This window comes from Lactuca serriola, chromosome 7 (assembly GCF_051521515.1).
Source record: "Lactuca serriola cultivar US96UC23 chromosome 7, Lser_US96UC23_V15, whole genome shotgun sequence".
In the NCBI taxonomy this organism is placed as follows: Eukaryota; Viridiplantae; Streptophyta; class Magnoliopsida; order Asterales; family Asteraceae; genus Lactuca; species Lactuca serriola.
Window position 1 is genome coordinate 138,533,275 of NC_136414.1, and position 6,992 is coordinate 138,540,266.

The 6,992-nt window shown below is 30.0% G+C and overlaps 1 non-coding gene across 1 annotated transcript; it reads right to left on the reverse strand.

Annotated features, from left to right (window-relative positions):
- Window positions 1-3,399: 3,399 nt before the first annotated feature.
- Window positions 3,400-3,471, reverse strand: TRNAE-UUC (transfer RNA glutamic acid (anticodon UUC)). Its single transcript has one exon. It is a non-coding gene; the product is annotated as a tRNA-Glu (tRNA).
- Between the last annotated feature and the right edge of the window lie 3,521 nt (window positions 3,472-6,992).

Here is a 6,992-nt window from a genome sequence, read left to right on the forward strand (position 1 = left end):
GTCGGGTTGGAGTCATATTTGCAATAATAGTTATTAGACTTATCCAAGTGGGAGACTGTTGGATTAGTGTCTAAGTCCATAACTATGATTGGCATGTACTTGACCCAAGAGTAGCATGGTGCATTTGGGTTGCATATCATCAGGACAATTTGATAGGATGGACTTTTGAGAAGAAGTTATTTATAGTTTATTAGTATATATTATAAGTTCTAATATATTAATATGAAATCATATTATTTAATTAGTATTGATCAAGAATTAATTTGGAATTAATTTTGTGATCAAAAGAGACTAATTAAATATAAGGGGTTGATTTGGTAAATCCTTCATTCTTATAAAGTGGGCTTATGATCCATAGTTCTTCATTTTGGGCTAAACCCATGTGGTAACCCATGGATACTCCATGGAGGTTTTAACCCATAGAGCATGAGGGATATGGAAAGTCATTAGGGTTTACATGGTGTAACCCTATTTTGCCATACTATATAAGAACCCCTCTAGCTCATGAAATTGGCACTTAAGTGGAATACTAGAGGGCTAGCCGATTTGTGTGTGTAAGGAATCTCTTCTCAAGTTATCCTTTGTTCTAGGTGTGTTGTGATTCCACTTGAGGCATTCATACTATTGGTGCTAATCTCTTAAAGGCTAAAGGTTCAAGGTTTCCAACAAGCTACAAGAAAATGTATGTTATCTAACTTGTTTTATTACCTAAGTATCAAGTTTTGTATGCTAGTTAGGGTAATACCTTGGAAAGTTCAAGTTTGCATGTATAATAGAGAAAAACATAGATCCAAGGTATTTAGGGTTGCATGCACACCTTAGGAGTGTTAGAATGCTCAAACCCCTTCAATTTAGATGTATGTGGTTTGTGTAGGTTTCTAATTTTCTACAGAGGCAATTTTAGACAACGATTATGTCAAATTTCAGCATATAGTGGTGTTTATGGAACATTTATGTATACCTCGATGACCCGACCTACTTCGCCTCCCTCGTGGTCCCCAATGCTACAACTTTGGTCAGTTTTGATTTCATTTGGTTTTGATACCAAACCGATACTGTGTTTGTTGATTTGAATCAATTTTTTTTTGTTATTTTTGTGTTTTAGGCTCTAAAATTTGTCCAAGGTCGATAGATAATCTTTATGTAAACCCTTCTAATTGTATTGTTCATGTGAATGGCATAAGTGAAAGTAAGATGCTCAGGGTCCTTTAGGCACATTTTTCGTTTTTACAATTTCCCATTTGACCTAAAAGAAATGCTTACTGAGATGATGTAATTTACAGGGAATAACACTATCCTCTCAGAATAAGCTCCATGTTGGTTTGGGAATGCTCTTTGAAACAAGGTTGTAACTGTCCTTTGGTGAGCTGGTGAAACTTTACTTGCTGTGACTGAATCTATGGCAAATGGATCACTTGCAAATGCCCTAATAAACAAAGAGAGGTAAATTCTATCAAAAAATTATTTAAATCCTTTTAATTATTAATTAAGAGGTAGAAAATAGAAAATTAAATGATGAAGGAATTCACACTCTAGATTAGAACAACAGATTATTTATATGGGCACACAATTTTATTGTCGTGACATGTGTTTATGCAAGCATTCTCGTGTCATGAGAAGATTAAGAGGCAAATTGATGATATCCAAACAAGGTAAGTCTTCATTTTTTTTTTTTTTAAATTTTCATTTATTGGTTTTAGTAGACACAATTTGTTGGCATATCATCTCATCTATATCTTATTCCACAAATTTTGATAATTGGCACATGACCAATTTTTGAGAAGTCATAAATTAAATTGAATTTGGATTTCCAATTTAGACTTAATAGACAATATGTTAGAGAAATCGGAAAAACATTATGAGAAATGGTATTAGTTTTTGAAACATGTTGGAGGTTAGATGATTTCTATAACCTTCAACTCTTTTCACGCGTGTTGACTTGTACAATTTCTTAAGATATGCAATCAGGTGATGTTAATATGTAATTACATGTATAACAATTGAGTGGAGTTTTCCAAAGTACATCCCTATAATAATTAGATTCAGTTGCAGAAAAACTTAGCATTTTTTTCCTGGTGCATGTATTTTAAGAGGACTCAAGAAAGAAGAAACTTGAAAGCAAAATTCTAAAAGATTTTCATTCATGCCAGTTTGGTTTCAGGTTTAGCTAATTAGCTACATGTAAGGGCAGATTGGTAAAGAAAGTCAACCTACTAAAGTATCTAATCTAATGACATAAGAAACTTTTTGCATTATTCTTTCTGGTGATTTTATTTTGCGGATATGAATAACAGGTTAAGCTTTTAAATATTCGAAAACATTCATTTCTTATGCAAATTTTAATTAACAAACAATATTTAACATAATTACAGTTAATTAGATGTAATGTACCTTCAACCTTTGAAGGTAAATAATGAGTTCACCATTAAAACTAAGAAACAATTTTTTTTAACCTAGGTGCTATAACAATTTGAGATAAACCTCAGAAGAAGCGTGGAAACTAGACAACAATTCACTCCACTTTCCATCCTTCAAGGTAAGTCTTGGCCACACATTCCATGATCATTGCCCCACAATAACTGCTCGGTATAAGCAAAATATCAATATCTGTAACAGCTAAAAGACCTGGTGAATGATAATTCAGATGGTCACTATATGTATGTGTCACAAAAGTAGAAGGGTGAAAAAGCTTAAAATACACAAAGAAAGTTGTAATGTAATGAATGGTTTTATCAATGGCTTTTCTTGATTATAAACTTATTACATTGACTTCGCATACAACCACCGTCTGTCAACACATTTTAATGGAAAAACTATAACCTACCGACCCATGCGAAGCATGGGCTTTTACTAGTAGTTGTAATTAAAAATCTATAAACAATTTATAAAAAAAACAAAATGAAAAAAATCTATAAACACAATGAGCTTTTCTTCTTCTGAGTTTTTTATAAAAGAGTTCAACTAAAAACATCCACTATGTATATGCTCTATCTCTAATCACATATTATCTCAACAGTGGATTTTACTTTTTAGGAAGTGAAGACTTAAAATTAAAAGTGTAAATCAGATTTGTAGAGAACGCCAATATAAATTAACTTCTTTACCTGCATTTATTTTTTATTTGATAAATTATTTGGTATCAAGAAAAAAACAAAAAAAAAAAAAACTTTCTTTTATTATTTAAGAACTCGAGCTTGCATATTTCTTTATTTCTCCGAGTAAAATAAGATTGTTATATTTTTTGAGCGAAGAATCTGTAGCCTTTCGTTTAATAGTTAATCCACCTGTTCTTTTCGGTGATAAAAATGTAAAAAAAGTGAAAGTTTGAGGGGGAGGGGGGAGATTACTTGAAAGTTGAAACAACAGGGAGGAGATTTGAAATATTTTATATAAAAAAGGTTCCATTGCCGGGAATCGAACCCGGGTCTCCTGGGTGAAAGCCAGATATCCTAACCGCTGGACGACAATGGAACTTGTGTGCTTTGTATGTTTTATAATTAATATAAATTCGAATATACGAATTTTCGATTATACAAAGGCAAATAAAAAAGGTAAAATGGATATGTTTAAGATGAATTAGCAAGTCGAACGATAAAAACAATTAAACATATTTTCTTTTTACCATTTTAACAAATCAATGTAATCTCTTTTGATAATTTACTTTAGTAATTAACTTTATTTTTTTTCATTTTATATTAAAGGTATTAAAAGTACAAAATTCATTACACTAAAGAAATATAAATTATATAGCGTATATTATACAATGATAAAAATACATTGTATTTTTCATTTATCATTTTTTTTTTTCTTTTTCATTTATCGTAGGACCAAATAAATTGACTTGATTGATATATTTTAGTTATCATGATACAACGAGTGAGATGATAAACGAAAAATTCATTACACTAAAAAAGGGTAAATGACACAAAAAATATTCTTTTTACACAAAAATTCGATTTTGACACTGTGTTTTTGTGTCAATTTTGACACTGTGTTTTCCAATTTGTTACAATTCTGACCACTTGACCGGTTAACCAGGTTAAATGCTGACGTGACATAATGACGTGTCAGTTTTGATTACGTGGTATGCTGACGTGTCATAATTGATTTTTTTTTCCACAAAAAACACTAAGTTTTCTCTTTTTTTTTTTCGATTTTGACACTAAGTTTAATTTTTTATTTCAATTTTGATACTATGTTTTTTTGTTCCAATCGAACATCATTTATCAAATTTTGTTCAATTTTGTCTATTTTCTATTTGAAACCGTATAAATATATTTTTTTATTACATTTTAAACCGTATAAACATATTTTTTTTCGTTTAAAAACCACATATTTATTTAAATACAAGATGTTTTTTTTCTTACATTGAAAGCATTAGTTATATCATGAGAATCAAACTAACCATAAGCTTCTAATAAGATGTAAAAATTTGATGAGTTGTAAACTTGATATCCGAGTTTTGATCGAATACACGCCTCCAAACCTTCAAACACATTTTAAAGTTGCATATTTAATATCAAAAACAATTTTTATATAACTAATACATATTTATACATAAAAATATGGTTTGAGTGTAAAAAAAGTATTTATACAAAACTAAGGTTTTTAAATGAAAAAAAAGATATTTATATGGTTTAAATTTATTAAAAAAATATTGATACGGTTTCAAATAGAAAATTGTCAACATTGAACAAAATTGGAAAAAATGATATTTGATTTGGAACAACAAAACATAGTGTCAAAGTTGAAAGAAAAAATTAAACTTAGTGTCAAAATCGAAAAAAAATGAAAACTTAGTGTTTTTTGTGAGAAAAAAATTAATTTTGACACGTCAGCATATCCTGTCAACCTGCCATTTCATCAAAACTGACACGTCAGCATACAACCTGGTTAACCGGTCAAGTGGTCAGAATTGTAACAAATTGGAAAACATAGTGTCAAAATTGACACAAAAAACACGGTGTCAAAATCGAATTTCTGTGTAAAAAGAGTGTTTTTTTTTGTGCCATTTACCCACTAAAGAAATTTAAATTATATAGCATATATTGTACAATGATAAAAATACATTGTATTTTTTATTTATCATTTTTTTTCATTTAACGTAGGACCAAATAAATTGACATGTTTGATTGATATATTTTAGTTATCATGATACAACAAGTGAGATGATAAACGGACAACAAGCTGCGTCATTAATCCATTTTGTATAGTAAAAATAATTCTTTTGAAGACTACATTCATATATCTAGGGAATATAATTGATGAGATTTATAGGTTACAAAAATCATATTTTATCGGAAAAACTTAAACCATAAGTTCGAATGCAACCTAAAGGATCTATGTTTTCACTATTGAATCTAATAACCATATGAATATCAAGAATCCTATAAGCACCATAGGTATTTTGAAAATAGAAAAAAGGATTTAGAATTACGTACCTCTTTGATTATACTAGTAGATAATCAATCACAATCCGGCTTAAAGTTACTTGGCAGCTAGCACTGGAAATCTCGTGTCTCTTATGGTTCACACCCAACCCTAACAACAAGGAGGCTTAAAGAGAGAGAGAGAGAGAGAGAGAGAGAGAGAGAGAGGAGAAAGGATGGAGAAATTTTGGCTATCCTTAGGAATAAAGAGATGGCCGATAATCATAGGCCGAGGGGTCTTTATATAGTGGATTTAGGAAACCCTAGATAACTCTAATTTGAATAAAATAATATTAATTCAAATTGATAATTATCCAGCTTCTTATTTATGTGTAGGAAATATCCAGAAACCCTGGAGTATCCCTAATTTCGTCCACCCTTCAAAGGAAGGTTCTAGAACCCTAATTTGTTCAACTGTTGAATAATTACACTTCAACCCTTGCACTTTTAATTAATCCAATTAATCCCAAAATTAATTCTAGTTAATTTCTGATTAATTATTAATTAAATAATATTATTTCTAATTAATATATTATTTCCATAACATATTAATAAATTCATTTATTTCTATTTATTAATCATATAATAAATCAATAAATCAGTCTCTCTCTCTAAAAGTCACATTATTCAATTACTAGGTCTGAGGGCAACCCAAAAGACTTTGCTAATAATTCAAGTATATACTAAGTAAGTTATTGGCTTAGATACGTAATCCAATAGTCTCCCACTTGGATAATCTACAACTGCAATTACCAATATAACTTCTAAATTAAACAACAAAAAGTGCTTCCATAACAATTGTCGAACTCTGAACTGACCAGACATTGGCCTTAAGATAAGTGATCCAATATTCCTCCGTTCTACTAGATATCGTATAGACATGAGGCATGGATTAGAATCAATATTATTGTCCAAAATATTGTTTCCCGATTTTTGATTTTTGATGACGACATAAGACTTCAAATTGAACACATCAACTGAGTCCTAGTTGGGCCCAACACTATAAGTCAACACCAAATGACTGAGGGCCCAAAGATATCGTTTTTCCCGTTAGGGCAAAAGGAATGAATAAACTTTGACTTATATGCTTGTATCCTTTACTCACCAAATCATATGTGATATTGCGTTTTATAACATCATGTTATTGATGCGTTTTCGCAATACCAATGCACAACCGACTTGTACATTACAACTCATATATCTTTGTTTATAAGAATATAAGATATTATCGTCTCAGAATTACTCGTGATATAATCCATGAAGTAATTATCTGAGCATGGGCTTATCCAATACTTGAATCTCCATTTCTAAGTACTCATGAATGTTGTAGTAGTACAATTGTTATGTCTAACCTCCTTAGACAATCTACAATCCAATTCATGACAATCTTAATTCACTACTTACTTCCCAAAGTATGAATGATTGTGAAATTTTGAATAATTAAATTATTCAGGAGGTAAAACATGTAAAAATGAAACACAAGAATAAATAATTGACAAAGGTAATAAACAAACTCATAAATAATCTCAATTATTTAGTCACCAAAAATCAATTACATTTATT